Source organism: Pteropus medius, unplaced genomic scaffold (assembly GCF_902729225.1).
Source record: "Pteropus medius unplaced genomic scaffold, Ma_sr-lr_union100, whole genome shotgun sequence".
In the NCBI taxonomy this organism is placed as follows: Eukaryota; Metazoa; Chordata; class Mammalia; order Chiroptera; family Pteropodidae; genus Pteropus; species Pteropus medius.
Window position 1 is genome coordinate 11,020,161 of NW_024349801.1, and position 10,679 is coordinate 11,030,839.

At 45.7% G+C, this 10,679-nt stretch overlaps 1 protein-coding gene across 2 annotated transcripts in view; it reads left to right on the forward strand.

The window, feature by feature from the left end:
- Positions 1-10,679, forward strand: part of ADAMTS18 (ADAM metallopeptidase with thrombospondin type 1 motif 18) — a 357,590-nt gene that overhangs the window by 118,223 nt on the left and 228,688 nt on the right. The gene's annotated exons all lie outside the window — the stretch shown is intronic.

Sequence of the window (10,679 nt, forward strand, 5' to 3'; positions counted from 1 at the left end):
CCAGCTCTGGCTGTCTCGGGATGGTGGGAGGAGACACCCGTTGGCTGCCTATGGCTGGCGTTACCTGGCTGTGCCATCAGACCATGCCTGCCTCAGTGTGGGAGCTGTCATGCCCAAAAGGATAGGGCTGGTTGGGGAGCAGCCAGTGATGAGAGACACCCACTAAAGTTCACAGGCATGAAGCAGAGAGACCACTTAAAGTGGTCTCTAGCCCACTTTAAGCCAAGACCACTTTGAGCTCATTGTGGGGTGGTACGTGTGCTATGGGGGTCTGAGTTTCTATAGTTGGATGTCAACTTTCAAAGTCACACATGACCTATAGGATTTGGAGCTTCAGATCTCCACTTCTCAGGATTCCCTTTGGATGCCTTCCGTTTCGGCCACGGTTGAGCCTGGGCAGCACGTGTCTGGGGAGCCAGGCCAGAATCATAATGCTGAAAACCATATACTTCCACTGTTCAGCAAATCATCGGTAACGTGGGAAGGTGGGGGCAGGCCATGAATGATTTTTGAGGAACTTAAACTTTCTAAGGCAGCCGCTGCTGATCATATTGGGATTCTAAAGCACCCAAGAAGAGCAGACCTTAGCATTTTTACACATCCAGCAGAAATGGTTCTTCCAATTTTCTGATCAGCTTTACGTTCTCAAAGTCACCCTTGTGGGAAACACTCACAGATCCGAAGATACCACAAAGGCGCTCATGTCCTCCGGATAATCACTGCAGGGAAGGTAATTATACCTCCCATTCTGGTTCAGGCGTTTCCATCAGCTAAAGGCTTACATTCAGCTTAAATTGCTTAAAGCTCTAGCAGCCTACCACCACTTCATGACAGCCCTGTCTGGGAAGCTCCATGTGCCGGAGGGTCCCGGGCTATGTTTTGAAGCCTGTTTTTCTTGACTGCCCAGGCAGCCATGTCCATGCAGCTGACTTAAAGCATGCTGATTACCCCCAGTTTATAAGCAGATGCTACAGCAGTGGAGGAAGCAGACATAAAATTTGCAGGATGATCAGAGAGTCAAGTGTGGTGTGTAAACTGATGTTTGTTCCTGATTCGAGAAGGCAATATTGGTCAAGATTGTGGCACAACTTGGGTTTTTGAAGAGTCTTTAAAGGACGAAGTACTAATAGAGGTTAAGGAAATTAATGAGCAATTTGTCGCATTCAGGTGTCAGTCACAGTGGAGAGCCTTTAGCTCCTAGACCTGCAGGACAGTTGAGAGACGGAGCCATGACAGCGAGGATGCTTGTTATGAGCACCATGGAAAGGCTACTGTGAAGAAGTGATGCTGGAGCTGAAATGAGTGGAATAGTAGGAGTTAACTGGGAGCAGGGGCGGTGGGTGAGTATTAAGGAGACTGATATTGCAAAAGCTGTGAGTTCAGAAAGAGCTTGAGGCGTTGGGTGAACAGGAAGGAGGCCCAAGTAACTGGAGGGAGACACAGGGAGCGTGGGGGCAGTTGATGCTGGAGGGTTAAGAAGAGGCAGCCCTGGTGCCCATAGAAGGGAGTCTTATTGTTCTCCTGTGGCCATGGGAAGCCATGGAAGAGTTCTCAGCAAGACTAACTCCCCTTCCCTGATCTTGAGTGGCACCGCCCTCTGCGGGCAGGAGCCCCTGCTCCGAGCACTCCTCTGGAGTCCCATTTGAGAGCTGGTGCCCTCGTAGCGGCAGTAGTTGTCTGGCTCTCCCAGCAAAGTTCCTCGTTCTCTTGACTCCCTCCTGCTGCAGTGGAGGGAGCTTTCCCCTGGACTTCTCCTGGAGCAGCCTCGTTACCCATAATAATCAGAGTCTCATCACTGCCACCGCATCCCAAGATGACGATGCTGTCCATCTGAACAACACTTATCTCTCCTCTAGAAATGCCTGCTCCCCCAGACTGCAGAGATTTGTGTGTCCTGGGCTACCTTTTTAGTTCTTGATGCCTCATCCCAGGCTGGTTGTCCTACCAGCAAGAATATATAACCATTCCCTAGTGGACTATGTATGATTAGATACTTAGTTCACTCCAGGTTTATGGTTAGCATTTGCATAAATTACCTTATTTAATTTTCACAGCGACCCTGTCTATGTCCTACGATTCTTCCTTTTCCAGGTGAGCTGTGAAACAGGCTGGGAAAGTTTTTGATTAAATCACTCCAGGGTAAAGGGCTACTACATGGCAGAGCAGAACTCAAATCCAGGGCCAGACCTTAAGCTGTTGACTGCTCTGCTGACTCATCTAGAGCTACCAGGCTCAAGCTTTCTTACATCTCAACCAGCATTCAGCACCCCCAGGGCCCCTGCTAGCTCCACACTGGTCAGACCCTTTAGCCTCTTGGTTCCAGATCTCTGAGTCCTGAGCACCACGGGGACAGTGTGTTAACAATCGTCTCTAGCCATCTGGAGTCACAATCATCATTTCATTTCAAAGAATTTGATTTGAGCCCTAAAAACAAATGGACCTTCTGGCTTGGAACCATTTACTCACTTTCAGGGTGATAATCTATCAGGGTCAAAAGCAAGAAAAAAAGGGAAAATCAGAGGAATTAGCAAATTGGTGTTTTAGGCCCAACTGGAGGTGAGCCATCATTTGTGAATTAAGTTTACATCACTTAGATCGCTTCACAGGCAAGCAGCTCAGTATCAGAAATGGCCCGTGTTTATTTGCACAGATGCGGTGGAGAAAAACTTGTTTCCTCAGGGTCATGTTAGCCCTGCTGATGGGCTGATAAGGGAAGCTGTACCATCTGCCGGCAGCCAAGCCTCTGAGTACTTTTGGGATCACTGTTAACCACATTAATGATAACAAGAGAGAAAATGGGTCACTTTGGTTTCTTCCCTATTCAAGGTTTATAGTTATATTTTAAACCAAACATGAGCCACCCTCCCCGCCCCCCGCTTTTTTTTTTTGCCTGGAGCCTCTCCGTATGTCCCTGTACCTTCTAGTCTGTATTTACTTCCAGGAACACTCACTGAATTGAGTTGTTTGTCTTCTGAGATGTGGGGCTTACATCATGGGATGTGATAGCCCATCTGATGAAGAAGGCTCGAGGCCCCTTTGCAGTTGAGCAAAGAGGAAATAGCAAATGTGTAACAGAGATGCTGAGAGGCAATGAGCCCAAATGCTAATTTCATCGGAAATAGATGTCAGACCCATCATTCTCACATTCTTTGAAAACAAGGAGGGAATCCATGCAGTCCCTAAGGAATCCAGGCAGTTTCTCTTCTACTTAAGCTCCTGTGCCTGTGTCTGTGTGGGGTGGATCAGGCAGATAGGAGTTAGGTTCTGGGTAGTATCATGCTTCCTTCTGGGCTGGCCAAGGAGGAGTTACACTGTATTGGGACCTGCGTTTTCATCCTGACACCTCATCTTCCTAGTTGTGAGATCTTGGCCAGTCTCCTATCACTTCTGAGCCTTGGTTAATGTATGTAAGATAGCGGAGAATAGTCTCTTGAGTCAGTATTATTTGAGCACTACCAGTGTGCAAGATACTGACTGCCTTTTATACCTGAGCATGATGAAAATACATGGTCCTTTCCCTCAAGGAACACATTGTCAAGTACAGGGATCACTGGGTGTCACCAATCAGTGAGCAACACTGTCAAGAGATGATTTTAATATGTCTTTTTAAATAGAGTCCCTGGAAGAGAGAGGAAAGACAGCTCATAAGCCTGAGGAGTAAAGAAGGAATAAAGCTGTAAACATGGAAATGATAGATAAGAAGGTGCTTTCAACATCTAAATAGTGTTTAAATTTAGACTATTTCTAGTTGTAAAGACATGTTGGTCAGGGTGGGCTTTGTTATGGCACAGTAACAAAAACCATGCAACTCAGTAGCTTTCCATAAAAGTTTGTTTCCCCTGCCCCCAACATTCCTTGTCCAGTTGGTTGGCAAGCAGAGGGGCGATCTCTGTCCATTGGAGTCACCAGAGACCCAGCTTTATGAAGGCTCCGTACCAGCCCGAGTATCTGTGTTCTCCACGGCAGGAGGCGAAGCTGTGCACTGGCCTTTAAAATTTCAGTCTGCCAGACACATTCTCACTTCCACTCACGCTTCACTGGCCAGAGCAAGTCACATGTCCATTCCTAGCTTCAGAGCGGGCAGAGGAGGGCGGTCCCACCGTGTGCCTGGAAAGTGGAGAGGGCCACAAAATTTGGGAAGAGCTCTAGTGTCTTCTTCAGAGTGTTCTGTGGAAATGTTGCTAGCTTGTTTGAGAGTCAAAAAGTGAATATTTGTGTTTTTTTCCTGAAATCAAATAGTATCACAACTATTAATATTACCTAAGATTCAGTATTATCATCCATGTGTGTATGTGTGTGTGTATCCCAGAGAAATTCTCTAATACATCTCTAGGGTGAACATTGAGGCACTGTTTGTTTCAGTAAAGAATCGGAGTCTTTCTTTTCCTTGGAGTTGGGAATCTGGCTTAATTAAAACCTGGTGGACATACACTATGGAATACTGTGGTGGGCAGAATAATATGCTTCCTCTCCCTCCCCCAAAGAAGTACCTGAAACCTGTGAATACGTGACCTTACATGGCAGAGGAGAATTCAGGTTGCATATGGAAGTAAGGCTGCTAATCAGCTAATCTGGAAAGAGGTTATTTTGGATGATCCAGGGGAGCCCAAGGTAATCATAAGGGTCCTTAAGAGTGAAAGAAGGAAGCGGAAGAGTCAGTGTCAGAGTGACGTGACACGAGGAAGACTTGACCTGCTATTGCTGGCTTTGAAGTTGAAGGAAGGGGCCACAAGCTAAGGAATGCAGACAGCCTCTAGAATCTGGAAAAGGCAAGGACACAGGTTCTCCCCTACAGCCACTGAACCCAGGAAACAGCTTCATTCCTGGCAAGGAATGCAGCTCTGCCAATTTCTTGACTTTAGCCCAGTGAGACCCAGACTTCTGGCCTTCAGAGCTATAAGGTAAACACATTTGTATTGTTTAAGTGACTAAGTTTAGGCCAATTTGTTGCAGCAGCAATAGGAAACTAACACAAATACTGGGCAGGCATATAAAATATAGCAATCTGTACAGATTTTATATAAATTCTGATTGAGAAAAGTAATAATCAGGATATCATTTTGAACACCAAAATGTCAGTGTGTATTAAACACACATGCACATGCACAGACATAAAACACGTAACTTACAAGGTCAGGATCATATTAAATATTTTACAGTAAGGTTTATGGGAGGCAGGGAGAATGGGAGTGGGAATCAGAGGTAAAAGGAAGAAAGATTTTAAAAAGGCAGAGCCTCTGCATGGATGAAGGAGAGCGGGCTGAAATGAGAAGTGTGGCTTAGCACAGACCTTTAAATTTCCTATCTCAGGTGCTGATAGTCGAGTTATAGGACTTTTTAGATGCTGTACATCCCAATTATTTGCATGACCTGGAGGGGCAGTTCGAATTAATTGAAAGACCGGATTCTGGAATATCTACCGAAGAGAGACAACAGCTTTCTTTACAACAGTGTGCCCTTCTGCTAGGCTTAAATCCATGGGTTCAAGGACGGTGTTTGTTTCTTCCAACACTGTGGCTGTGGTGCCTAGTGCAGTGCCTGACACACACTAAACCTTCTGGAAACAATTGTGGGGAGATTAAACTAGAGACTGGGTGCCTGCATGAGACACTGAGCTAGTAACTGAGTGAATGTTCAGGCTCAACTCAAAGCGAGGAAGCAGAATGTTGGTTGTGAGAGATCCTCGACTCCTTTAACGATTCATGTGAAACCCTCACTGAGCACCTGCTGGGTGTCCAATGCAGTTATGTGTTGTAGGGGAGTAAAAAAAAGCATACAATCTGTGTTATGTCTTCAAGAGGTTGTTTAAAATGTACATAAGCGACATCTTCCACACAGGAAACGGCATGGGCAAAAGCCTCAGATTAAGAACAAAGCAGTCATTGATGAAGTAGAGATGACAAAGAATATTCTAGAAGTTAAGTACAGTACTTCAGTGTACCACTTGTTTGAAGTGCTCACCTAGAGTATTAGAATTAATGTTCAACTCTAGGAAACCCTCTTAATTTTGCCCATGTGACTTTGAAGGACAGAACAAAATAGAATTCGGAAAACAACAGAGGGCACTTCAGAACGTGAAGGGGGCCGAGAGGAGGGAAAGGAAGGGGGCCGAGGAGAGGTGGCTTAGCTGCTGTGGCAGCGGAAAGGAAGGCTGACTTCCAGGGAAGCCAGTAGCCTTTCCCTGCCTCTCCCTGGGCCTGGCCTGAAGGCAGCGCGGCTGAGTTAGGGAGGAGGCGGCCAGCTCAGCCAGGCTGGCCTGCTTCTCTCGCCTCCTCACCAAGTGGCCTTTGTCAGCTCTGATGAGCCCCGTCGCCTGGTTAGTTTTCCTCTTGGAAAGAATTGGGGGAAGTTGACCGGTTCATAGATAAGGAGGCAGATCTGTTACCTTGGCCACAGCTCTTGGCACATCCTCTCCAGGATTTCCCTGGGCCACCTGAGCATCGTGGGGAGATGAGAGGTCAGGCGTGGGCTGGCTGGGAAACTGGAATCTCTGAGGCCTTGGTAATGAGGAAAGAAAAAGCCCTCTGGTGATCAGCCAAGATCCGTACTCTTGGTTGGAAATCAAGACTTAGACACTCTTTCCATCTGGGTGAAAATGTGTAACCGTAAAGAAAGCCCTGGCACCTCTCCTCACCTCGCATTCACGGAGCCCCTAGGAAAAGCAAGGCTTGTGGCAGAGTGGCATACGATTTCGAAACAGACAAGAGCAAAAACACTGCCCTCTTTGTTTTTCCTAATTATTAAAATTGGCTTTCCTTTTATATTCTCTAATTCTCTGTTTATATCTCCTTCTTTCGAAAAGTCTTCATTTTTATTACTCCAGATCAGTGGTCGTTCACTACGGGAGCAACTTTGTTCCTCCAGAGGACATTTGGAAATGTTCTGATGTCTGGATTCATTTTTTGGTTATCACAACTGGAAGGTACTATTGTCATTTAGCAGGTTGAGGCGAAGGATGCTGCCATCCTTCCTATGATGCACAGGAAGCCCACACCACAAAGAATCATCTGACCCTGAGTATCAGTTGTGCGGAGGTGGAGAAGCCCTGCTCTAAATCTTGCTAATTTCTGTGTCCTCCTTCTTGATTCTCTTCATTTCTGTCTTCATCCATTCTAGATTGTCTTCAAGCCCCCAAATCACATTTTATTCCTACTTGATTATGGCAGTTTAGCATGGTAGCTCCAAGCATAGGCATGTGAGGGTTAAAAGTATGGTAGAAAATAATAGAAATGATAATGATGATAATGGTCATGCTATTAGCTTTCCTTTATTGGAAACAGTAATCATTGCACAATTTATTTTAATTAACCCTCAAAACAAGTCTCAGGCAGAGGTATTATTACATATCTTTTGTACAGACGAGGACAATAGAGTTCAGAGAAAATAAATTCTTGCTGAAGGTCACAGAGTTGTGGAGCCGGGTCAAACTTCCCAGCCTGTTTCATTGTACACTCCTTAGTTTGCCTTCCCTCCACTCACTTTTTATGTTCTACCAACAAACTGGCATTTCCTACCTCTTCCCCGAAAAGACTTCTGCTCTCCTATTTCTATCTTAGTCTTAATCACCCTTTAAGGCTGAAGCCACGTCTCCTCCAGGAGCCTTCCCTACCTCCCGCTATCTTCTGTTCCTCACCAGTGGGTGTGCGCTCCTGGTTTCAGAGAGTTTTAAAGCCAGAGCAGACCTTGGAAGCCCTAGGCCCGGAGCCTGCCGGAGCGCGTGTCAGAATCTGGAGCCTTTAGGAGTCAGTTGTCCTGGGGCCTCTCCCAGGAATGTACTGAATTAGACCCTGACAGTGGGCGCAGGGTAACTGCATGTTTTAAAAGCTGCAAAGGTGATCCTGAGCTTCATGCCACTGACCTAATAATCTAGCAGAAAGGGAAACTGAGACCGAGAGAGGGGAAGTGAGCTGAGACCAGCATGCAGGCTTTCTGACTAGGCCGCTTGATTCTATGTCTCTCTCCTAGCCATGGGTTGCGGAGAAGCTAAATAAACACCTCCTGGCTGAGTGATATCAAAAAGAGAGAGCCTTAAACAAAAGCATTTTTGTCATATTTGTCTTCTTTTGTCCCTACCCACACCCTCAGTCTTTCAGGTTTTAGCATTCTTTCAGGTAATGTATTTAGTTCATAGCGCATCATTTTAAACATCATCCTTCTCATTTTCTCCTGAATTTAAAGTAGTGTGCTTTTCTTGCCACTCCCGAGAAATGCTTGTTTTCAGTCCTTTAGAAATCTTTTAGATTCCTGAGATTAATTAGAATATAAGAAAAATAAGTAACACTTATTGATTGCCTTCTACATGTCAGGAGTTGTACTTTGCTACCTTACATGCACAATTTCTGATTTGTGCCACAGCACTACAACATGGGTTTTTTGTACTGATGAAAATGGGACTCAGAGAGGCTAAAATAATGTGCCTAAAGTCACACAGCCAGTAAACGCAAGTGAGGGGCTTTAGCTCTGTTGACAAAGCCTTGTGATGCTCTCAGTGTAATACCAAATTCAGATTATTTAAATCATGCTGATGATCGCCAAGTCTCCCCGTTACTCTGTGCTTTGATTCTAACTGTACTTTTAATATCGGTTGAGCATACTCTGAATAACGTTGGTTTGATGGTTTTCTGAAAGAAGATATGTGTGTCAGCCAAAGGACAGCCAGAAAAATGAAACCAACACAGGTCTTTTAAACAGAGGCCACATAATACAGGGAATTGGTTACAGAGATGACTGAAGAGTTAAGAAACTAAACCAGAGATGAGATAACCCAGAGATAAGCAGCAGCTCGTCCACCCCTATGGCTGACAGAATAACAGGATTAGGTGATGTCAGCAGAGTTCAGAAGCCAGGGTGTGGCCACCTGGAGGTGTGGTGGGGTTTCTACTGGAAACAGAGGGGTGGGGGAGACATACCCAAGCCTCTCTCTTTACTGCCTGTGCTTTACTCAATCTCCTGCCAGTGCTTCCTATTAGTCAAACCCATCCAGGAGCCAGAAGACAATGGAACATGGGAATTGTAGCTTCCTAAAATACAGAGGCCAGCAGGGGATGGTGGGGAATGGATAGAAGAGAAGAGGCAAATAAAGAGTTAGCAGGAACAGCTAAGCTTTCTTGTCATCCCTCGGCTAAACAGAAGCAAACATTGCAGTCACTGGAGTTCGTTAGGCTTCAATCCGAATCTCGACCTTACCATCTCCGTAGATGTCACTTGAGCAATCTGAGCCTGGATGCCTTCATCTTAAATAAAGGAATAAAAATATTTCCTGTAATCACAGCACTGTTGTCCAATGAGAAAGGTGTAAAGAGGAGAGCTCAGTTCCTAACACAAAATTATTCCATTAAAAAAAAAATCTGTAAAATTGGGATTTGACTGCAGTGCTTTGGAGGGGACTAGGTATTATTACGGTGAGCATGTCAGGAGCAGCTGGTATGATGAGGTCCATTTTCTTCCTCTATAGGCAAGCTCACAGGACCTCTTAAATGAGGGATTCAAATATTGTTCAAGGAATTTTGCTGTCTCTTTTCCCATGTTTCCTGTTATCTCCCCTTCCCACACACACACTCACCCACACTCTCACTTACTCATCCATGCACACTTTTAATTTAAACCCTGGTAGATGTTGAACCTTGTAACATTTTCTGTACCTGAGTTCTTTCACCGACACCTTAAGTTGCCCACTTTGCCTTTTGGGACTTAGGGGAAGTCTGAATCCAAGCTCGCGGGGGAGGGAACTTCCTGACGCTGTAATTCAAGCTCTTGTTCTGTCTGCCCCAGAGAGGCACAGACAGTCTGACCTGCTGGGGAGGTCACCCCAAGTGCGAGGTTCTCGAGGATGCATATTCTTGTCCAAGAACAATACTCTCACTTGTGCGCCCCGTTTATGGTAAAGATGGAAAGGATTCATTAGCACTTGAGCAGACGTGCTTGGGGACAGCCAAGGCAACTGGGGGCATTTCAGATTCAACTTGGTGCTCGCTGGTTGAATCTCAGCAGGGGTGTTTTTCAGGCTCCCTGACCGAAAGTCATCTTTTGAACAGAAATGCTCTTCCTTTCTCAGTTAAAGATCAGATGTTGTTTCTGAAAAGTGACAAGGAAGTGAAGAGAAGGGTAGCCTGTTAACTTTGGAGTTCACAGAGGCTCGTGACAGTCCAATGGCATGTCGGATGCCATGGTAGAAAGCCTCTCAGATGCGGGACTCAGCCAGACAGTAAGTAGCAGAACCAGTATTTGAATGGAAATCTGAAGCAATCATTTACTCACTTGTTAACTCAAGAAATATTTAGTGAGTGTATACTATGTGCCAACTGATTTTGGGAGCTTAGGGATATAACAGTGAACAAAATAGACAAAAGTCCTACCTTTGTGGAGATTGGTGGGAGAGACAAACAATATACAACATGAATAGCGAAAGTATTTCATACGTTTGATGTTTTTAAGTGCTAAGGAAAAACACTAGGGCAGGGAAGGGATTTGGGAAGTGTTGTTGCAGTTTTAGACATGGTGGTTTCCCTGAGAGGGTGGCACATAGCCTTGGACTAAGTGAGCTGAGTGTGGCTATCTGGGGGAAGGTCATATCCGGTCGAGGGAGCCCCGAGAGCCAAGTCTGGAGGTGGGGCCGTGCCTGCGGTGAGGAGGCCAGTGTGCACAAGTCACGGCTTCTCCAAGACAGCTGTTGGAAAATA